Below are 24,627 nucleotides of genomic sequence, written 5' to 3'. Positions count from 1 at the left end.
GGCAGTCACTACAGCAAGTTCTTGACCTGAAGGTACCCAAAGTCCCTGACAGCAACAGGAGAAAACAAGCACAAAAATTCAGGAGGATGTTCAGTTCTCTGAATCCGGGCTTATCTGAAGCACAAACACCAGGGATTTTCAACAGGTTGTGCCTGAGAAATAAAGACCTTGCTGTAGCTAAGTTTTCAAAGATGTTAAGTGCTCTGAATTCCCACAGACTGAATAGGAAGCAAGACCATCAGGCAGCTTGCGGGAAGGGCACAGTAGGACTGGAGAGCGGGAAGAACTGGGAGGACTGGAGTGGAACTTGCAGACCTAACAATGCCAAATCACCTCAGCAAGACCAAGAAGCTTAACCGAGCATGCAGGAGGGAGGCAGTGGAATGAGAAAAAAAAAAAAGTCACTTATAATGTGTTTTATTTCTTGCTTGTTTGCTTAGAGATGTGCCTTGGAGGAACTGTGAAGGAGACATAGAGAAAATTGGTAATATTTAACTCTTACAGTCATGTTTAGACACTCTAGCTGGCTAGATTTTGAAGAATATCAGGCATCTGGAAACTCTTATTTAACTCATTAACTCTTCTTTAATTCTTTAAGTTTACAATTTTTGCATTTAGAAACTAAAGAATTTTTGCAGTTGCCTAAATCTACACATTGCCTTACGGAATTAATTTATTATTATCGCCATCATCTAGCAGCAAAGAAAATTATGCAATGTGATGAAGGAAGTGGGGCGATGGAAAAAGTAGAGGAATACAGAACAATAGGCAGAAAACAGCCAAATACCTTTCAAAAATATGAATAGAAGATTAAAAACTCTGACATTAATGTCTGTCTTTGTTTCACCTTCTGCTTCCCTGGGATCTGTTATCTACAGAGAAAGGGTGTGTTACAGGAAGGAAATAATCATTTAAAATTAGGTTAAAAATTCATTTACAGTTTAAAAGACACATTTTAATAGGATTAGGATGCTCTGGGGGTGTTTTACTCACTAATTATTACGTGCCTTGGACACTAACTTATCTGGTAGAGTGTTTCACTGCCAAAAGCATGTATTAATGGACTCAAGGAAAAAAAAAAACAAAAAAAACCCAACAAACCCTTGGGGTATTCTAATGTTTCATTTATAGTGACAGAGGTGTCCTCTCATCTTCACCTGTGGGCTAACTAGGACATGCAGAGGCGTATACTGCACAGCGACAAGTAGGCTGGAAGAACCCAAGTGTCTGCCCTCTAAAGACGCAGGAAACCAGTGATTTAACGAAATTCTTGTACTATGGTCACAGCAAGGAGTCTGTGCTATGAACCTAAATGGACGCTTAAAGACATGCTTTCCTATGTGGACATGCATTTCAGCGGAAGAGAACAGATTGACACGTTATCAAAAGTTCCCTGTTCTGTTCTCATGTGGGAGCACAGGATTAACGGGAGAGCCAGCAATACGGCAATCAACTCTTCAAATTATATTAGTCCATGTAATAGCACAGTGGTATCACAAATATGCTTGATCTTGGCCTGTGTCAACTTTATTAGTCGTCCCCACTTGTCGGTCCTGGTATCTGTAAATAACACGCCTCACCCTCACGCAAATAATCCAGACAGTGCAATTCAAGTGATGCTGCTCAGTCGTCTCTTACAAAAGCCGGCTATTCATGTGTTTAAATAGATAATGGTCTAGACACAGATGTTTTCCTCTAAACAAAGTAGTGGCTTAAGTTAATTTCAGAGCTGCTGAAGGCAATTATGTGAGTTTGTGTCCTTAACATCTTTTGAGAAAATCCAACCATGGCTGCTGAATGAGAGAGTAAATCAGGAAACAACAGGACGCAGGGGGGGCTGAGATTTCCTTTCAGACATAAAAACAGCTCCATCGTAAATTTAAATATAGTCACCATGACCTGCTGTCGGGGTATATATAATGGCTGGCTGCGCTAACAAACGAAAAGTGATTTTGTGTTTGTCGATGGTACAATGCCCCTCATTTCTGTGATAAAGTGAACAAATACTGCGTTTGAAAGTGTGAAGAAATCTAATGACTTTTAATACTTCTGATTGAGAACTGCATACAGCTTGGGTGATCAGTGAGTTTTGTTCCCTTTTGTGTTGTGCTCATTGCCTTGTCTGACAAAAATATTTTACTTGTAGCAAGAAAAGATACGATGGAGGGCACTCACTGAGGCTCCAGAGATAAAGTTCCTTTTGACAATACACTGCAAGGGGTCATAACTCCCTGTACAGGCATTTCCACATTAAATTTGATTTAGTGCCAAATTTTATACCCTGTGAATCTCTGTGTAATTTTCTGTTGGATTTCTTTTCATAAATTGTTAATTGAATGTGTTTGAAGTTGTTCTTTTGTTGAAATTTGCCTGTGGCAGCTTTTTGTCAAGATGTATCTGTAAACCAAACTCTGTCTGAGAAAAAATGATAGGAGAGAAAAAGTTGAGTATATCTGATATCCTCAGTAGTTCTTTTAAAACTAAATTCTTAGGACTGAGGGCCACACTATGCTGTTATTCATCATATCTGAAAAATTATGCCCAGGCACAGCATTTTTCCTGTTGGATAAAATCTTCTCAGTAGGATAAAATCATTGCTGCTTACAACTACATTTTTTTATCAGATTTATTCTACCAATGGGGAGACGCTGATAGAGAAAAAAAAATAAAAAAAGATTTTATCTGGATGGTGACAACTTCTGCCAGTGTCTGTACTTTACCAGCAGCAAAATCTTTGCATCAGAAGCTGCATGTCTGAGACACCCAAAAAGATGTCCCCCTCCTAGCCCCGTGCCTGTCTGACTCCTCATTTGGATATTAGAAGAGAGAGAAGAGGAATGTTAACACACGCAATTTCTTCTTCTTGTACACAGCAATACCACAAGTTTTACAACCCATGTCACATAAAATCACCAAGCAAGGGACTGAAATGACCTCTCTTCTAGTTCCCATATGGTCTTTATTCCACCCAAAAGCAGAAATTTAACAGGAACCCCACCTAATATAACATCAGCCAGCCTTCACAGTTCATCTTCAGAGAGTTAGGGAATCTCTCATAGCAGTAAGATGTGTTGCTGCTACCATCTCAGTCCTGTAGCTCCCTTTTAAATCTCTAACTTTAACGATGCCATTTCTGATTGCTCATTACAAGATTGTTCCCTGATCAGAAATTAAGGACACAAATTGTTGACTGGAGATGGGTGAGAAATGGCTCTTACTGCCAGTGGTACATTTAGTGATTTCAAAGGAAAATTTCTTTTCCACACCCCATAAAAACCCAAAGATAAAGAGAAAAGATATACAACAGAGAGAAAGAGGGAGACACACACATACATTCCCTCCAGCTCAGGTTAGCTACAAGTCAGATGATTAAGGTGCCCAATGCCAGGTGCAATAAGATTGGCCTCACAGTCCTCCAAAAAGAACTTTAAAAGTTGATTTAAATAATTAAGATTTACTGGAGCTGGATTTACAGACTGTGTCCACCAAATGAATGACACACTACAGGGACAGGAGGATGAAGGGCTGAGGAAGACATTCAGACACTTCTACCTTCAATTTCTTTGTGGAGGCAGTTGAAAAGGAGACTTAATTGAGCTCAGTGACTGAAATTAGACAACGTGAACCCATTTCTATGCCTTCTCTAACCACTCCAACTTCAGCCAGGAGTGGTGTCCTGAAGAGGAGGGTTTCATTTCTGACTGTGAAAACATGGGAAGAGGATGCTAATGGAGTATCTTAGGATGATGTGACAGAGCTGTTGGTACCATCAAAGTGGGGAAGGTGGGTCTCCTAACTGCACTGAAAACCTAATTCTGGAGAATAAGAAGGAACACAAGTTCCTTCTTTTCTGGCTACTTCCCCACTGATATGCACATTTCAAGAAGTTCGAGCTGTACTCATCACCACTGGGCTGTAAGACACCTGAGGCTGCCTTTGACATGCGCCCCACAATTCACAAATTCATTATTACCTCCAAGTTTATATAAGCACAGGTAAAAGAAATCTTGCTCATGTAAGCTAAATTTGTACTACGTGCTGCAGGTTGTTCCAAGGAAACCTGCTGCAATCATGAAAATAGTGTATTTCAGAGGTCTCACATGACTTGGGTAGTAAACCAAGGAAGGTTGCTCTGTCTTCTCCAATCTCCAGAAGCCTTCTGCACCTCTAGCAGGGATATGGCCAGCTCAAGCAGTGATCAACACATCTCCCACACCTCCTGCAAACTATCACATCTCCTCGGGTATCATTTTGGCTCTGGCTTTCACACAAAATGCAAATGCAGAGATGTTTATCTCTTGCTTTATAGTATGTATAGGCATATAAACAGCCAGGCTACACTTTATGAGGATATCCTATTCTCACTAGCATCCAGGCTCAGAGATTCACGTTTTATTGCATGTAGAATAATGAGGCCGGAGTGCCTGCATTAAAGATCAATAAAATACTTTACATGGAGGGCCACTGTGCAGAATACTGCTGTAGTTACGCTGCCTGCCTGTGTCTGACACATTTTTAATAGTACATTGGCACTGCAAGAAGTCCGGGACGAAAATGGCACAGAGCAGACGGTTTGGCCTGCTGAACCTAGAGCGTACAGCTAGGTTAAGACAGATAAATCGGATTAGATGATCTTTCTCAAACCATCCTTCCACAACAACTAACTTTGCAGACTCAATGAGATTTAGAGCTGTATCACGCTGAGCAAAAGCCCAAAGCAATTACAGGTAGAAAGGCCTCAGGCAGGCACAGAACAAGCAGCCTGGGACTTCTAAATCTTTTAAAGGAGTGAAATAGTGATATTACAACTTTGCATTATCTTTCGCACAGAAGATCGAAGCAGTGATTGGTAATCTGAGCTCTGTTATTTTACCAGAGGAGCTTCCCACAACAACGGGGGAAGAAATGCAATCACAAATTAACCATTGCTTTATCTTCCTTTTCGCTCAAACATGGGCACATTTAAAACTACTGTAACAAGGACAACTTTTATGTGGGATATTTTCAGTCCTCCCTGCATGCATCACTAACATGGACAAATACAGAAATGCGTTCAGCATTTTCTTCAAGTTATGTAAATTCGATTACTCTGCACCAATGTAGCATGAGAAAAAAACAGCATGGGGAAATTAGCATAAAGGGAAGGGTTGAAGTGCATTTTTATTTAAATTAACTAGAACCTCTCATGTGTTCCTGTCTTTACTCTTCATCAAGTTGTTTACTTTTGAATAATGTGAACCTGAAACTGAGTAAGAAAATCACCATTTCTACCAGCTTCCTGCTACGGAATCTGCAAGAAATTACTAGTTATAGGGAAAATGTAATAGCAGAAACTATTTTGCCAGGTCGTTTTTCAGCATTTATAAATTTAATCATTCAAGTCTCTGCAGTCATGAAGAATAAGAAAATCCATTTAGTTTCCTGGAACTAGAAGAGACTTAGTAACAGAGTACCTAGTTCATACTTCCTACTGTTTTCTTCTTCTTTATTTTTTCTTCAAGACTTTATTACTTCGCCAAATTCATTCCGAGAAATCCTGACCTCATCACCTAGGGCTGCTCCAGTTCAGACTCGATCTTACTGTACTCAGGGTGAGAGAATTAAATGACATGTCTGTGGTAGATGAAGAAAAAGAAAGTAAGCCAGGAGCCTGAGGTTTAGCTCTCTGATAACCAACGTGCTTTTAAGAAGCACAGCATATTTTCACCCCAAGGTGAAGACCAAATTTAAGAGGAATGTCCTTCCTGCCAGGCTTAGATGGTGTGGCTGACACTGATATTTTGCCCATGGAGAACATCAGCTTTTAGGGCAAACTTCAGTTGATTGGGAGGGCTATGTTTTGTCATGTATTTTCACCCAGCATAATTCTTACAGATGCCCCATAAGGGAAAGAAGGGGCAACGTTTCCTGTTCCTATTTCCAGACCTTCTCTTTTCTTTCTCTTGATTCGGCAACTTTAGCTACCATGCAAATAGATGGTCCCCTGGCAATATGAGTGCAGCGAAACAGCCCCAGCAATGAGAGGTATAAATAATTTCCCCTCTGTGTAATCTAACATCCTTTTCTTTTCAAACCCATTTCATTGAATGACTTAAGTCTGATCACGCATGTCTAAACCCATCCTTCTCAAAGGCAACTGCCTGTGCTATCACTAGCTTCAGGTGGCATCTCTACACATGCAGAGCAAGTGGATAAACGCTCCTTTAAGACTGTCACAAAGGAGAGCGTTTGATGGTATTTTTACATCGTGGCATCACTTTCCTAAAGTTGCTTCCTGCCCTTTCCTAGCTGTCTGAATTACATTCTCATAAATCTTTGTCTCCGTGCAACCCTGCTGCTGGCACCATGTTTTGGCTGGCACTGCTGGCTGAGACCTGTACTGTACAGCATCTCTGGATCCTGATGCTAGGCAGAAACCTCCCCTGCTCGCAGTTCCCTCGCTGAATGTCTGAAGCACCCAGCATCTGTGTGAATGGACCAGTCTTGAAAGAGCTCACAGACACATCGAGACTGTCTAGAAAGGCCCCGTGTTGTCTCTGCCGCACAGCTGGTGAGCAGGTTCCTGCTGTAAAGGCAAACAAGAAGGAGAATGTGCCATTGGCTTACTCTTTAACACCTGTCTACTGAAAAAGAAAAAAAAAAAAAAGTAGTGAGAAGTCTTTTTCGTGGGTTCACATGGAGGCAAGAGATGAATTCAGTTTGATTCCCTGCAGCAGAGACAACCCTGAGCATGGGCATAGTGCCACTATGTAGCATGGAGCAGTGGAAAAGTAGGGAGACACTGGAAATAAAAAGTATGTATTTTTTTCTTTCAAGACATTAACTGGTTTTGTACTACATGGAAAGTATGAAAATGTGCAGATTTACTGAATCCTAGTAGCTGCTATTCAGAATGGAGAATTTGGATTTACATGGTAGTGGCAAACCCAAAGTATGTTTTTATGCCACACGCTTTGGAGGAGAGTCACTCCTATTAATTCTCGTCTCCTTCTCAAGTTTTTTGGAATGCTCAGCCACTTTTTTTCAGAAATATGGTTGACTTCCACAAAACCTCTTTGGCACCAGTCTTTTAATCTCTTTTCATTACTGGCCTTTGGCAGGGCTTCAGTGAACTGCTCAGTGTCCAAACATATGTTCCCAGCCTGGTACTGAAGCACACTCTCTTTTAGTGACAGCTCTACAAAACATCTACCCATTTCACAGCCCCTGCACTGTCTGTGTTCACACCACTTCAGCTCATGCCAAAAAGCCTGACCCCAAATTTGGACAAAAATCAGAGGCAGCTTTTCACCAACCACCTGGAGGAGCATCGCTGAGCCTTGTGAGGGTAGGTGGGCAGTTGATGAGGACGGGGATGGAGAGACAAGACAAAGGTCCTGCCCCTTTGTGAGAGTGTGCCGTGGTTTGGGCTGGGCTGGCCACTAAAATGAAGGACAGTTGCTCTCTTTTACTTCTTTCCCCATCAGAGAAGGGAGAACATCTTCCTTCAGGGAGAGAAGGATGAGAAAGAAAAGAGATTTATGAGTTAAAAAAGAAACTAAACTACTTCAATGAAAATATTAATAAAATAATAAAAACAAAATAATGAAATATATACAATACATGCAAAACTGTATCAAGCTCCCAGGATGACGACCACATCACTGGGAGGCCCTGGGAAAGTTCCAGACTGGACTCAGCGACAGACGGGAACTGGATTCTGGATCTGGATTCAGGAATACACAGATTGGGATCAAAGGCAGAAGAACAGACAGAGTCCTCCTTGGACACCAGCCATTGGAGGAAGAGGGCTGACCCTTTGATCCCTCAGCTTTTATACTGAGCGTGATGCAGATGGGATGGAATACCCTGTTGGTCAGTTTTGTGTCACCTGTCCTGTCCATTCCGCCCTGCAGGTGGGACCCCTTTAATGCTTTTCCGCTTCTGACCCTCCAATGGGGCAAATAACAAAGTGAGCTGACCTTGGTTATAGCCGTAAGCATAAGCAAGAACAACCCTCTGCATTCCTTGGTATAAATTATAAACAATCAGGTCTCATCACTCTGGAAGTGGACACTTTCTTAAAAATATGTCATTAATTTCAGAGAGTTAAATTAGTTAGAAGAAGCTCAGCTCCAAAGTAAAATTCATAGAATCATAGAATCATTTAGGTTGGAAAAGACCCTTGGGATCATCGAGTCCAACCATCAACTCCACTCTACAAAGTTCTCCGTTACACCATATCCCTTAACACCACGTCTAAACGAGTCTTAAACACATTCAGGGATGGTGACTCCACCACCTCCCTGGGCAGCCTATTCCAGTGTCTGACCACTCTTTCTGTGAAGATTTTTTTCCTAATGTCCAGCATAAACCTACCCTGTTGCAGCTTGAAGCCATTCCCTCTTGTTCTGTCACTAGTTATTTGTGAGAAGAGACCAGCACCAACCTCTCTACAAAGTAGTTGTAGAGAGTGATGAGGTCTCCCCTCAGCCTCCTCTTCCTCAAACTAAACAGTCCCAGCTCCTTCAATCGCTCCTCATAAGATTTATTCTCCAGGCCCTTCACCAGCTTCGTTGTCCTCCTCTGCACTTGCTCCAGCACCTCGAAATCTCTCTCGTATTGAGGTGCCCAGAACTGGACACAAGACTCAAGGTGTGGCCTCACCAGTGCTGAGTACAGGGGGACGATCACCTCCCTCCTTCTGCTGGTCACACCGTTTCCAATACAAGCCAGGATGCCATTGGCCCTCTTGGCCACCTGGGCACACTGATGGCTCATCTTCAGCCGCTTGTCAATTAGAACCCCCAGGTCCTTTTCCTCCAGGCAGCTCTCCAGCCACACTTCCCCAAGCCTGTAGCGATGCATGGGGTTGTTGTGGCCCAAGTGCAGGACCTGGCACTTGGCCTTGTTGAAGCTCATACCGTTAATTACTGAACAGAAAATTGGTTCTGTTGTACCTCAGACCAGGACAGAGGGGGTTCCACCTTTGTGGGAGAAGATGAGAAAAAGGAGGATGAGCGCGGAGTGGCAGGATGGGACAATTCCTGTTCACCCCACCACAGCTTCTAGCACCACCCATGGAAAAGCCCCAGCTCGAATTAACACCAACATTGTACTGAGAAAAGAGCAAGATGCTGCAGCACTGAAATGACGAGCTCTGTACTGGGACAACAGCACTGCCTCTGCAGGCAAACATAACCTATTTTCACTTACAGACTTTTCTCAGCAGCCTTCTAGGACAAGAAGAAAGTGCCTCACGTTGTACCAAGGGAAATTTACGACAGATATTAGGAAAAAAAATATTAACAGAAAGGGTTATCAAACATTGGAACAGGCTGTCCAGGGAAGTGGTTGAGTCACCGTCCCTGGAGGTATTTAAAAGATGTGTAGACGTGGTGCTGAGGGACATGGTTTAGTGGTGGACTTGGCAGTGCTAGGTTGATGGCTGGACTTAACGATCTTAAAGGTCCCTTCCAAACTAGACAATTCAATGATTCTATGATTGATTCTATGATTCTGTTGTCCCTCGGATTTCACCAAAAGCAATCAAGACATAAATGATCAGTCTTCTGTCGCAACAGATGCTTAGTCCTTTGGTTCAGTTCACAGCAAAGTTTTCTCAGCACTAACTCAGAATAAAACAGGAGGGTTATCACAGGCTGGTAAGATGAAAAGTCAAAGTGATTTACACAAAATGATCAAACAAAAGTCAGCGCCCGGCAGAGTCCATCTGAACAATTAATCTGTGACTCCCAAGTGGCATCTCCACTTGAGAAAGGAACCTCTCAATAGAGGGAAAATCAAGTCAGTGGAATCTAGGGCAGGATTTGTCCCATCTGAAATAATCAATCCAAGCAAGCGTGAAGTCAGCAGCACACACCACATGGCATGGCATGAGTAGGGAAATCAAACAGATCAACACCAGAATGTGGGAAGTTCAACAAGTGTTTTTGGAAGACCCTTCATATGTGCACAGCAGTGATGGGAGAAGGGGGAAAAAAAGTTCATGCTTCCTCAATGCCGTGTAAACCTCTTTTTTTTTTTTTTTTTTTTTTAATTTACCTGTGAATTTGCTACAATAAAGCCTATTGATCCAAGTCTGATTGCAGGCAGCTGCTTGTTAGGTATTACACTAATACTATCCACAAACCCTTAATTGTTTTTCTTCGGGACATTTTTGGTTTTAATTAAAATACAAGCAAAGATAATAAAAATGTTAAAAAGATACAAAAAGACAGACACCTGCAGAGAAACAAGAGACACAAACTGAATTGAAATGAAAATTCTGAAAATCTAATTTGTGACTATCTTTCAGTGCTGCTATACAACAGGCTATCAGGGATCAGTGATGTGATCTGTGGTCAACCTCTGGTGAACCCATTCACAGCAACCAGACAGCATGGAAAGGGCTTGCCCTAGCTTCTCTTTTCAACAGGTTGAGTGAAAACTTTCTGTCTTTAGGAACATCTAATTATACTGAGGTCTTTTGACCAAAACTAGCCAGAGCTGAACTTGTCATAAGCATCTCAAATAAAACAAGATTTAGGAAAGGAAAGACACCACAAAGAGGATGGAGGAAGTAATCTTTAAGAAAGACTAGATAATTACTTTGAGCTGCTCTCTGACAGAGGTAGTGTTGACGATTTTCCTGCCTTTTTTCTAGGGTCCCTTTTTAGATTATCTAACAAAGGATAAATCCTGGCAAGTGATCCTGGTGTGTCCTTTTTTGTGAAAGCCCCTTGTTCCACATCAGTTATACATGCAGGTGACCGTAAAAAAGGGTGGATGGATATTTCTCCACTGGTTTCGCTAGAGATGGACTTGGAAGCAATCACAAACCCCAGCCTGTTAGCAGAGCTGTGAAGACAATCCCAACACAGCTTGAGTGTGTTGTGTTTTCAGCCAGCTCAGCTGTATCTGGAAGAGCACATCTGTCTATGCTTACTATAGAGGTTCTGCTGTTCCTCTTGGGTCAAGAAAATAACTTGGTCGGGTAAGCACAGTCTTTATGGGCTTTTCCTTAAACTTAGAAAAAGAATAGGGCTTCAGCAAAACCAAGCAGTTTTGTTTTTTTGTTTTTTTGTTTTTTTTTTTTTTCCAATGTTACTTGCTGTTTCTGTGTGCTATAATCAAGAATTGCTTAGGGGGCAAATTCCCTGGTCTCTTTTAAGTGACATATCTGCTCAAGCTAACAAGGTGTGTGCTGAAAGCATAGAGCCTAACAAATAGAAATTCCTTTTATTGTCTCCCTATGCTTCCTACCACACTTTTTTTTGTTGTTTTGCTTTTCCTCCAAACGTGATATGTTCCAGCTCATGGGACACAATCATCCAATGGCAATGCTGGGAGGAAAGGAAGATACTTGGAAATTAGCATTTGTTTCTAGTAGCTGTATTCTTAAGTGTATAATTATGTCACACAAGAACCTATTTAGACAGGGACTTTGGCAATCCAAAGGTCTGAGGCATTTGTTCCTAAAGAAATACATTCAGTGAAATAAAGATCACATTTTCAACTAAATTGGTGAAATGGTTGCCATCTAAGAGTGCCTACTCTAAAGTCCAGAAACTTCAATGGGGACTTTTCCCCATTGCTCCTACCTGTCCTAGACACATCCATGCAGAAAGGAATGAGTCTGGTTCTTTCTCCTGACCAGTGATAGTCCCTGTTTAACATAGTCTAATCTCCCAATCTGTAAATAACCTTAAAAAAAAAAAAATAATAAAGTTCAACTGAAGAGAGTAAAATGCTTGCTCTGGTTTTTCTGTTCTGTACAATCAAGGAGCAACATGGATCTGAAGACACTGGTTTACTGGAAATATTTAACAACCAATCAACTCAAGAGAAAAGAAGAGTGACAACTTGAATTTCAAGTCAAATGAAGTCAGGATATTTACCGGTTTAAAGAAAAACACAAGAACAGCAGCAAGAAAATTACAGTTTTCCTCGAGAATAGCAATCTAGTTATTACAGATCTAGATAAGGTCTCATGAAAGAGAAACTAAAGATATCAGGTAAATTTAGTCACAGGTGCATACTTGTGGCCAAAATGCCTGCAAAGTGGAATAATGAAAATGGGAAGTGTAAACATTGCTGAAGGAAACAAAATCTTGTTTCTGAATTAGTTTGTCCAGGGAGAATTAAATAGGAAGAATTCGACAGTTTGCTAATTTGTCCTGTGTGAGTTCTTCATAGGGGAAAATGAAGTAAATTTAACCTTCCAAAGACTGACAAGAAATAGGAAGTGCCAGCAAAGGAAAGCAATGCAGACCAGCTTTATTATCCTCATGTGCTCCGTGCTGTCTCTGTGATATACACTTACAGAGATGCTAACCTTTCTTTAGCTCAAGCGTTCAGTCCTGTACCGCACGATTAGCATAAAGGTTTGATGAAGGTTTTCATGAGGATTGAAATGCTACCTAAAATGTTTGCAAAATAAAACATTCAGGGAAAGCATTAAGACAAAAAATGCTGAAAGGTTTTCAGCTCAACATGTCCGGAAAGTGACATGTAACAAAATTGTCCAAAATCTGTGCATTTTTCTGGTGAACATCAGGAAAATGTCTTAACTGTGTCAGAAGCAGGAGAGGACACAGATAAATATTCAGATAATTTCTACCACATGTTTTTATCAGACTGTAATTATTATTTATTTTACTTATGTTTTAACTGTGCTATTGACTTTCCAAACTGATGGGGCATTAACCATCCACACAACTGATCTTTATTCGCTTTAGCACTTAACCTACATGTTTCTTTCCTAACATCAGGCCATTCTGACTTCTATCATTTAATTCAGTGAATAATTCACCTGATCGTCATTTATGTTTTCACCTTGAAAGTATTCATAGACTGTAATCATGTCTCTATTGATACTTTCTTCTAGACTACTTAATTTAGCTCCCTCATTTTCTCATCTGATGTTTATAGACTATACCTTGTTATTTTACTTGCCCTGTTTGTATTCTTTTTTATTCTCTCTGTATGTACATACCAATACCCTTCCCAAGCCATTAACTCCAAGACTTCATTGCTTGTGCCGTAAAATTACATTTCTGTTGGAAACTTTCACCCAAACACAGGAGAAATTTTGTCACATGTTAAAGTCTACTCTGAAAACTGCTGTATGGGGCTTTGGTGGGTTGGTTAATTTGTTGCTTCTTGGTAATTTTCCTAACTATTTGACCTAGTCTCAAAGGGCTCAAATCTGGATACTTTCCCATTGCTACAGTAATAAAGGAGAAATTAACAGATTCTGGAAGGCTAGGACATACTCGCTTAATTAAAACCATTTTTCGCTCACCAAAATAGACCTCTAGCTCCAAAACCACACTGGAATAGGATCCACTCAGTAGAAAGACAACAGCTTTCTGCTGTTTCTTTGAAGACGACATTACACCTCAAGCTTCATAATGAATTATGAAATAACTACGTATTACTCAAAATGCTTTCTTTAGCTTACCTTTTTGCAAATCTGGACCTACGGTCTCAGCAATAAGCTGCTCCAGGTCCTACAGCCCACACAGTGATGCACAGTATTTTCTAATATATCATAGATATATGCTGCCAAAAGTCTCATCCAGCCTGGCCTTGAACACTTCCAGGGATGGGGCATCCACAACCTCCCTGGGCAACCTGTTCTAGTGCCTCACCACCCTCACAGTAAAGAATTTCTTCCTAATATCCAATCTAAATATACTCTCCTTCATTTTGAAACCGTTACCCCTAGTCCTATCATTACACTCCCTGATAAAGAGTCCCTCCCTATCCTTCTTGTAAGCCCCCTTTAGAATCATAGAATAGAATCTTCATGGTTGGAAAGGACCTTTGAGATCATCAAGTCCAACCACACAACCTACAATCTCTGCCACTAGAGCATGCAAGGCAGGTACTGGAAGGCTGCTATAAGGTCTCCCTGGAGCCTTCTCTTCTCCAGGCTGAACAACCCCAACCCTCTCAGCCTGTAATGTGTTGTTCCTCAGTTCTCTTTTCGTGTGTGGTGATGAGCTTTTTATCACATAACCTAAGACTTCACGCTTCACAAGAAGTTCCTAACTAACACACAGGGGTGGGCGCATAGGTGCAGGCACTCACCCAGTGGCACTGTCCCCTTTCTCTGTCCAAGGAGCCCAAGGAGCCCAGTGTCTCCCCCACAATGGATGGGGGAGAAATGCCCCACAGCGATCCATGGGAAGGGTGTTTTCAGGGAATATATTTTCTTATGCTGCTTCTCTGCTCAAAACAGTGAAGAGGGCTTCAACAGAGGGCAATACAACCCCAAAAAGTTATACCCTTCCTTCTTTTTTTTTAGCCTTTTCTCCATGGACTTTCTAAGGAGCTGCATAAACTGCTAATAGAGACAAAGAGCTATTTGCTGTTGAGTTCCCTAAAGTTAGATGGCAGTTTGTCCCATTGTTGTCCTAGTTGTCCCATTCAAGTGTCATGTGATATCAAGTGTCCCATTCAGTGTCATGTAAAAAGAGGGATAAATTAGGCAGATGCTATGCAGGACTGGAGGTATAGGCATGTAGCTGGGATACCCTCTTAACACTAATTTGAGATGTTTGCTCAGTAGATATCTGTGTTCGAATTCATCAGCCAAATTGAACTGCCAGAAATCCACCTCACCAAGCTTCACATAGCCATGCTGGAAGTACTGACCTCCAAGCTCCTTATTAAGGCTCCTATTATATTCAGTGGAGACATGGTCAATAAAGTCAATGGAGATAAGAGCTCTATTCTCCAGATTAAAAAGATTGACAGCTACTTAACATGAGATCGTGTTGTAGACTATAAAGTGAGCCTTGACTGTCAGGCTCAGAAGCAGAGACCTACACTTCACATGCCTGGATGTGGCCAAGGGAGACTATGGAAAAAAATAACAAACAAAACAAAGCAAGATAAAAAACAGCACCAAAAACCCCATAGACAATATATAATATTTATTTCATTTTTCTCTAGAGAACAATTCTTCCTACTTAGTTCAGATGGGTACACTAAGAAGTGCCTATTTCTCTCCACTGATTGTAAAAGAGTCTTCTTGTTTTCAGAGGTAGTAATCTACGCTGTGGAAATGTTAAAAGAGATTCTTTCGACGAGGATGGTTTGAGATCCTACTAGATTTATCGGGTACTGGATGAGGACAGTGAGGCAAGACAGATCTGGGATGGTGCTCTAGAACCTGCCTGGATTCCCACTTCATGGAGAAATCCTGTCTTCCCCCACATGGCACATTTAAGAGTAGAAAACATGTTTGGAATTATCTGGTCAGTGTAACCAAGAAGTGACAAAACAGTTTACTGATATAGGGTTTATTTATTCATGTTTCACACAGGACCTTCTATCTCACCACACAGAAGGCTGAACCATATGAAATGTTGATTTTCTTTTGACAAGTTTCCTCCAGCTGCTGACATCTGGAGGCAACCAGCATCTCCCTCACAGACCAGGTCCTTAATAGACTTAATAATACCATGAGGATACAAAGTGGTCTATATATTCACACTGTGTGAGATCACACTGCATCAAAACTTTGATAGATGCCTCTGCTATTTGCTCATCCTTAAGGAGCAATGACCCGAACATTAGCATGTCTAGTAAATTGTTCTAATGTGTGGTGAAAGGGGACTAATGGATACAGTAATTGATTGTTTGATGGATAGCTGGGGAGCCCTTTGATTATGAGTTTTTGCTACGGTCCAAGACATTTTCATTCTCCAGTTAACCCAGAGCTGATTGCTCGCATGAATTATCTCCTTCTCTGCCTGCAAATATCATTCTCTTAATAAATATTTCATTAGAAACAAACCAGTGGTGGGGATAGAGGAGAAAACAGATGCTCAATGTTGTGTCTTTTGAAGATGTTATAGAGTCTACAGAACAGACACATAGATTATCCATGAAATGTGTCAGACAAGAGTTCTCCAGGATTTAGCGTTCATAACAATGCAAGAGGCAGGAATAAGTCTGAAGGTCAATTTAAATCCACCAAGGGAGGCTCAACATGGCCCAAGAAGGATGTTCTGCAGTGAGGAAGCTGCTGTGTTAAAATTGGCTTCCTCACAAATTCCACCTTTCTCTCTCCCAAGCTCCAGGCTGAGCTTTCATGTTACAACAAGGAGGGGCCCTGACCAAGAAAAAGAATAACACCAAGAAAACAGAGATATAATTCCTGGGATTTAGTTGCTGAGAGTTGAATTTTGATCCTAGTGAAGCTTATAGCAAAATTCGCATGGATATCGATGAGGACTATTTTGATCCTTTATCTTCCCATGATGACTGCTCAAAAGTCATTTACCACCTCTATTTTGCTTTATGCATATTTAAATATTTGTTCAGAAAGCCTGTGCTGAAGCTGTTTTTTTCATTTCAGCTCGTGACTTTTTAGCATGACATAACAATTGTACCTTTGAGTAACGAAGGTTGCTACTCTTCTCTCCAAATAGGCTACCCTGTTCTCCTAAAGAACACTGTAGAAACCAGACAGAAGTAGAATAAATGAAAAGAAGATTCTGTTTTGCCATTCATACTCCTAATCCCAGATCAAGCCTGTTTCATATTGCTTCAAATTTTCAAATATGAAGAGAGTGATATTTGCAGAGAACACTTTGGACCTCCACAGGCTCCATTGAGGAGAGGAACTTCATAAACTAAGCTTGAGTCAGTAGTTTGCTAAAAGATAGAAAGGAGTCACTGCACAAGCTTATCCCAATTCATTTCAGCCCCACACACTTAATATGCTGAAAAATGCTGCAGTTTTTAAATCCTCTTTTATTGAAAAATTGTTGATGAGCAAAATACATAGTCTTCCCTATTACTCTCCACCCTGTGTATGTCCCCTGGGCATTGAGACATTCTTATCTTGTTTTCCTAGCTGTTCCTTGAGTATATTTATATTGTTAGTCTCACAATAGGTATCATTACGTCAATAAGCACAATTTAAACATTAATATGGTTATGGGCAGAAATGCGACTGATCACTTCACATGCTATAAAAGGGGTACACATGTCAAGGAAATGGCTTCAATGCTCTTTGCTCTCACTTCTTTGCCAAAACTTCTACAGAGGGGAATGGCATGAACAAAAGATGGGGAAAAAGGAGAGAGAGTGACAGAGGAAGAGGGACAGCTAACCAAAAAAGAGAGCAGGGACTAGCAAGAGTGAATGAAGAACACAGAAGATGCTTGTAAAGGGGGAGAGTGGGACAAAAAGGAAAGAAAACATCTGCCCAAAGGCAGATCCAGGGATGCTTCCAAAATGCACAGATTGCCCCCTCAGGTAAGGCAGGATCTGAGATAGGACCATCTGCAGATCTTCCTCACAGGGAATGAAAACCTCAGTAGTGATAACATATTTCAGAAGCAAGGATGGGAGAAGGAAGGCAGGAAATCTTTCCAAAACCAATGTAGCCATTAGGGAAGCCTACATATTACTGCTGTTACTCCTTCATTACCATATGCAAACCAGCTGTTGGAGACTAAAGTCCACAGTGGTTGAGGAGCAAATCCCATTTATAGACAGAAATTTCTCTTAGGGAAGTGTTTACCACTAATTTCTGAAGACAAACCAACATCCTGCCCACCTTCTGGAAAGGAAACCTTCTTGCCCCAGGGGACTTTCAGTAATAGAGATTTAAAAAAAAAAATGGTAAAAGAAAAACACTGAACTGAGATTAGACTGAGTGAGGAAATTGTTGGCACAGTTAATGTTGGACATATATTTTCCACACCAAATTGTGGAACCTGACTGAGTCCTGCATATTTTATCATAATCGTTAGGCTGCACACTGATTTTCTCCAAGGGAAGCGCTCTACGAACCACTGACACTGCCTGCTGAGGGAGGTGACACTTTCCATCAGTAAAGGAGCATCGATCTGGCTCAGCGTTTTAAAGTCCCTGATGGGTTTACATCACCTTTGTGCTGGAGTCTTTCTATTTGCTTCCTTCGCCCATCCTTTTACCCCTGCTGCTGCTTAGCTCAAACACAGCTGTGCTAATATGCCAAAGCCACATTTCTAATCCATTTTAGCATTTTCATCTATTTTCAGGTCTCATTTGGTAAATGGAAATGGCTGAGACTGGTCTGATCATAACTAAGAGACAAGCCCTTGAGGGGGGATGTTGACATGTGCTTTAATTTTGTAGAAAACCACTTGTGGCAGAGTTTTACAAAAGCCTCTGAGCATTGGGTACCACCCAAAGTCCCAGGAATTTTTCCAAGAGGAGTCATGTTACTTCTGTTATCCTGGATAAGTGTCATTATTGATAACTCCATCCTGCTAACTAAAATACGTCCATTGGATTGTGGTGACGATGGTGGTATTCTCCTCCAGTCTCACCCTGTCATGCAGTGGCCCAGGAACTCCTCAGAAAATGCTTCCTTTCTCAGAAAGAAATTTGAGCCCTTCCACCTCAACTTATTCTAAATGTGCCTGGTAGGTCTCATGAGTAATGTACCTACACAAAGAGATCTCAGAAAATCTACAGATTGTGCAGGAACATAAATTTTGACTGAACAAGTGATGAATAAAATGCAGAGCAACATCCTCAGATTTTGGGCAAAGAATATATAATCATTCAGTGGTGTTTGCGAAACATGTCAGGCTCTGTCAGGAAGAAGGGTTATAAATAAATGTGAGGTAGATACTTTAATAATGCTATTTCATATACATGCAATAATGAACTTTAATTATTTCTTTGGGTTTCTTTATTCTTTTACCATAGCAGATGAGTCAAGCCCAGATGTGTAATGAAACTGATACTGACATCACAGCATTTTCTTTAGAGGTGGCTGAAAGAGCTCTACAGATCAGCTGCCAAATCATTTCTTCTCCTGGGGGTTTTCCTTCATGCATCTCACCCAGATTCTAATTCCCCCACATACGGTGTGAGCGAATCACAGTGCAAGGAATTTTCCTGATGGAAAAAATTTTGCAAACAAGTGGTCTTCTCACATCGCTTGTCCTGCACTGGAGCCAAAGACATTTTGTCATACTCAGTGGAGCAACCTGCAAGAGGACCAGTTGCCATGCTGCATAAGGAAGTTCAGTTCTTCGTGAAAGTCATGTACTGATTGTAGACATTGAGAGGAAGGCATTTTGCAAAAGGAGTGGTGTGCTGCGTTGCTCTGTTTGTTTCCCTGAGTTTCTACTGAAGATCCAAGGAGGGAGTGAGGTATTTCATATCTATCCAACATCATTACGTTTAACATCTCTGAGCTTTCGTTTTGATATCCTCTGTTAATTCCCAACGTCACAGCAGGAGACAAATAAATCTCCTTGGTCCCTGGCACAAATATTTAGTGATAATGTTACTGATAAGCTCTAAATTAGCTTTCATAGTTTCCAAATGCAAAGGACCCTAAAAATCATCTAGTTCCAACCCCCTGCCATGGGCAGGGAGACCTCCCACTAGACCAGGTTGCTCAAAGCCCCATCCAGCCTGGCCTTGAACAACTCCAGGGATGGAGCTTCTCTGGGCAACCTGGGCCAGTGTGTCACCACCCACACAGTGAAGAATTTCTTCCTAATGTCTAATCTAAATTTCCCCTCTGTCTGTTTAAAACTGTTACGCCTTGTCTTATCACTACACTCCCTGACAAAGAGTCCTACATCTCCTTATAGGCCCCCTATAGGTACTGGAAGGGGCTCTAAGGTCTCCTCGAGACTTCTCTTCTCCAGACTGAACAACCTCAACTCTCTCAGCCTGTCTTCATAACAGAGGTGTTCCAGCCCCCTCTGGTCATCTCTGTGACTGCCTCTGGACTTGCTCCAACAGGTCCATGTCCTTCTTATGCTGGGTGCTCCAGAGAGAATATGTAGCAGGTGGTAACTTATTATAATTTCCCACCACCTAGTAAGCAGGAACTCTGCTTTCAACAGAAGCATAAAACATCCTATTCCACTCCAATTTGAGATTTTATCCTCATCTCAATGATATTAATTGACAACAAGCATCGACGGTTCATCAAACTTTCTCCACCACCTTTCTCATCTCAGTGCTGTAAAACAAGGCTCCTGTATCCAACAGAGTCCGATGCCAGCAGATGGCACTCCGAAGTGTGCAGCATCCACAGCTTCCTTCATGCTATCCCCAGCAACTGCTGGAAAAGGCTTTTTTTGGTGCCTGGCTCTTCAGTAGTGCTTTAAATCATGCTTGAATACAGGGGTCAACAAAGTAGCTCACACAATAGGGCCATCAAACGTCCCAGTCCTTAGCCTCCAGAAGAGGTCAGTATGTCCTGCTGCACACAAAAGCCACATTCCCGCTCCCTTTCCTTAAATCACCTAACCAATTAACAACTGCTGGGCACAGAAAGGGAGAAAACACCTTCCTCACTCACCAGAAATCAGTTGCGTTTGCAAGCAGATGCTTCGATTACTTATTTTTGCTTGCTGGGTTTTTTTTTTTTAAAGCAATCATCTGTGTTTCTCAGCATGCCACGACTAAGGTCTTAATGCAAATGTAATCCCATACAGAAAAAATAGGGAAAGTAAGGGGAAAGGGAAGTGGAAATAGATCTTAAAGCAAGGAACTCCGCAGATCAAGAGATTCTGTTGTATCAAGTGTAATATTGAGTTAAGGTTCTAGGAACCATCTCAATCATTTTATTTCACTCAGGAGCTTACAGGCTAAGCGAAGGTAGAAAATAAAAAATTGAAGCTTTTCATTTTATCCAAGTGGGGTATGCAAACCACAACTTGCAACAGATCCAGATTCCACAAATTGGAAGCAGGATCTTCAGCTTTGCCCTATAGAAATCTTGGTACATGGAAATAAGCCTTTTTTTGACCTATTTCCAGCCAGTTTCTCCGTGCAGAAGTATAACCTGTATAGGCTTTCCCATGCTTTGATCTCCATGCCAAGGAGAACCTTGGGAACCTTCTTGTCTGTGGTGTGAGATTTGCTTTGGGAAGTTGCACAAACAGGGGAAGAATGTTGGCTTTCCTTCACTCAGTCCCCCTTGGCAGTGCTGCCCTGACCGCAGTGCAACTGGCTGTTTTCACAAGGTCCTGATTCATCACATGAAAATAAATAAATAAATAAATAAATAGCATAGGAACTTGTTTTTCTTTTATCATGGGAAATACTGCATTTGTGTAAAATATATGAATGATCCATGTATCCATGTGGGAAAATGACCCATGAGGGAAAAACGTTCCTTGCTCTACCATTCCCAGCTCCTTTGCAGCATCTGGAGAAGGTAAGTACTCAAGTTGAGCACAGAGAGTCAAGGGATGAGATTGAGGCATTATCTGATGCAGGGAGACAGGTAAAAGTCCTTTTGCACCAAACCCATTTGACTCCAGGCTCACTGGAGTGGCCAACTGCCTAAAGCTCATCCCAGTGTACTGCATGGTAACCCAGCTTTAATTAAAGCAGGATTAATGAAGGGAACACTGCAAAGCGCTACTGTGCTTTACTGCAGGGGAAACAGTAAGATGCGCTCTTGTCATCTTGCTGCTGAAATTACAAATTGCCCATTTGAATGCCAGCAAGAGGAGAACACCCATGATAGCTTGGGAACATCACTCCCCTCAGGATTTCTCCACAGTTTACAGGCATGAAAAGGCACACGGGCAATGCTAAGCAGGTACCAGCCATGCAATGTTGATTTGCTCCTGACAGTAGCAGTGATGAGCAACACTCATGGCTCAGTCTTTTCATTCATAGAAATCATAGAATATCTCAAGTTGGAGGGTCCCATAAGGATCATCGCATCCAACTCCCATTTCACTCCATCTATGGGAACATGTCCTGGGAATTTTAGGCTTATGTTGTGATCCATCACCTTATTTCAGATTTGAGTCAATCAGACATAGCTGAAGAAGTCTCTTAAACTTAAGGGAATTATTTGCTACACAGGTGCCTTCTCAAATTGAGAAGTTTGAGAGAGTTATAAGGGAGAACTACCGTCCATATTTAGGCGAACACACATTTATTTTATTTATCACCCAGACTATTGCTATCAGCTAAAAAATAACTATTTGAAACATCATCTGCAGCACATGCCTTATCTTACAGATCCCAGTGTACTACATATAAATTACCTTTCTGATATATGTCCAGCTTTATGGTTTAACTCCAAAGGTGTATGAGCATCCTGGGTTATCATTAAAAGTGAAGATGAAACTCCATAAGAAACCAAAACGTGAGTGGAAGTTTAATTTGGCAAAATAACAGAAATTTGGATTACAGTTTTCAGCTGGGCACTAGAACCAAGTAAGAGAACAAACAATAAAAAATGATAAGCCCGGTCTTATGCTTCCTTGTGTTTGCAGCAAATCAGGAATATTTAGGATCAATTGAAAGAGTCTGAGACAGCAAGTCTGCCTTACTATGCCATGTCAATCTGGGGGATGGTATGTGCAATAGCTGGAGCATTCCATGGCATTTCACGGATGATATACAGTATCGGGGGGGCAACTGCACTGACATCTTCATAGGAGTGAAAGGGGTTAAATATCTTTGAAATATATGGTGACTATAACATTGGTTATTGAGACCCTGAAAACAAATCAGATGGAGCCCTAGAAAGCTCAATAATTATTACTTTTGTCTTCACCCTGGTGAAGCAAGGGTTAACCTATTTCCACATACATTTTTTTCATGGGAAAATACCATTGCCGTTCACATTTAATCATGTGATAAATACAGCCATCAGAGTGGGTTTAGAAGAATACAATTTCCTTCCTTTCAATAATCCATCTCCACAGGGGGGCTTAAATGTATTAAATAACACTGCATTGACTTTGGAGCAAGGTGACACACTCGGTAAGGTTTCACATTTGTTTCTTCAGTTACTGCGTGATCTTTGCCAGGGCAAGAGTCAATTTAGACTCTTGCAATGCAATTTCTGCCAGGTGGGACTGAGAATGGGAGGTGGATGAGGTCGTACGATCATCCCCATCCCGCCAGCAGGAACCACTTCTACTCGCAGTGGGCAAAACCACCCACTTACTACATCATCGGGGTCCTGCACAGGAAAAAATAAAAGGAATATAAAGGGGACAAAAGCCACTGATGTAGACTGAACAAAATTCAAGCTTGCAGACTGATGCAGAGGTTTGTTTTTTTATAATTATACTACTGCCATTGTGGCCACACACATGTCCTACAGACCCAGCCAAAGTTTCATCAGCTCTGGGATCTTCATCTGCATTTGCTCTCCTCTTACGTTGCTGTCAGCACAGATCTGACAGGGCTGCCAAAGGTGACCCTCACTGCCCAGCAAAGCTGTGTGCAAGGACGAAGCTCTCCCACCAAGGTGAGTATCCATCCAACCAGCCATACCTGTCACTTTTCTACTTCTACTCTTCTACTTCTACTCTTCTACTTCTACTTCTTTTTAGATTTAGATTTACATAGATGTAGACGTAAATGTAGATGTAGAGGTGTATACTTATAGCTACGGATACATAGATCGCCGTCAGCAGTGTTGACCGGCACCATGCAGCAATGCGCTGCCCACACTCACTGTGCAAAAACTATTTGAAACATCATCTGCAGTACATGCCTGATCTTACAGATCCTGGTGCACTTTATAAAGAACGATATATAAAGTACCTCTCCGATTCATGTGAGAAAACAGGATCCAGCACTCCTTGAGGCCATGGCCAGATCTAATGCAACAGGTGAGGAAGACTTTCACCATCTTTACAGGCTCAGCGATCGCCTCCATGAATGACTCTGATTTGGCATAAAGACACGAATATTTGCAATATCCTTTAAATTTAGCAGCTAGGAGGAGAAAGGAGCACTGCAACTACACAGGAAGCTATCACAAGCAATGGGGGGAAATATTTGCAGAGCTGTCACTGGCTATGGAAGAATAATAACATGGGTACCAGTTGAGTTGTTATCTATGCGAGCCTCTGGGCATAATATGGATTTGCTCTCCGCCAAAGCCCTCTCTCCTATTAACAAGGCACATTCATGCCAGTGTTTCCTCCCATGACCTCAGACCGCCTCCATGCAACCCCAACATCACCATTTCCCACGCCCAGCTCTCCCAGCGGGAGGGTTTTTGCCAGTGTGGGGTGAGGGAAACTGGCCCCAGGATTTGGGAACATAAAAGCAAGTGCTCACAGAGCTGGGCGGTGAGGCTGGCTCATTCCCGACAAAACAGCCCTTCGGTTTGCAAGACGGCTCCAGCGATGACTCAGAGCTGGGGTAGAGGAGAGCGGCATCCGCACGGTGTGTGAAGCCAGTGAGCTGCTGTGGAGGAGGCTTCGTACAAAAGAAACCCTTCCCCCGCCTTCATCCTCTGCCCACATAAAAACCGCTGTCCTTTCTCACTCGAACAAAAGGCAAAAAGGAAAAAAAAAAAGAAAAAAAACACAAAGAAAGAAACAAACAAACAGATGAAAAAAAAAACCAACCAACCAGAAAACTTAGGTTATGAATACAAAATCCTTTGCTCGGGTGATATAGGCAAGCTGTAGTTTTGAGCTACATCAGCAGACATGGGCAAACAAAGCAGGCTTAGCACATGATGGATGTTTGATAGGGGATTGCTAAGGAAAATCCATGCTGCTGAAGTTGTTTGGGCAATTTAGGAAACGTCCTGTTCCCCCCAAACCTGGTTATACAAATAGGTCTTTATATAGATTTGGTCTTTTCTTGTTTTTCTCCTTTTGTAGAATC

The 24,627-nt window shown here is 41.7% G+C and overlaps 1 protein-coding gene across 6 annotated transcripts in view; it reads right to left on the bottom strand.

The window, feature by feature from the left end:
• The window catches only part of TSNARE1 (t-SNARE domain containing 1), a 511,576-nt gene that overhangs the window by 244,035 nt on the left and 242,914 nt on the right, over nucleotides 1–24,627 (bottom strand). The window lies entirely within an intron of this gene.

This window comes from Rissa tridactyla, chromosome 2 (assembly GCF_028500815.1).
Source record: "Rissa tridactyla isolate bRisTri1 chromosome 2, bRisTri1.patW.cur.20221130, whole genome shotgun sequence".
Taxonomy (NCBI): domain Eukaryota; kingdom Metazoa; phylum Chordata; class Aves; order Charadriiformes; family Laridae; genus Rissa; species Rissa tridactyla.
Note: the sequence above shows the minus strand (reverse complement) of the source record. Positions and strands in the feature narration are given on the sequence as shown.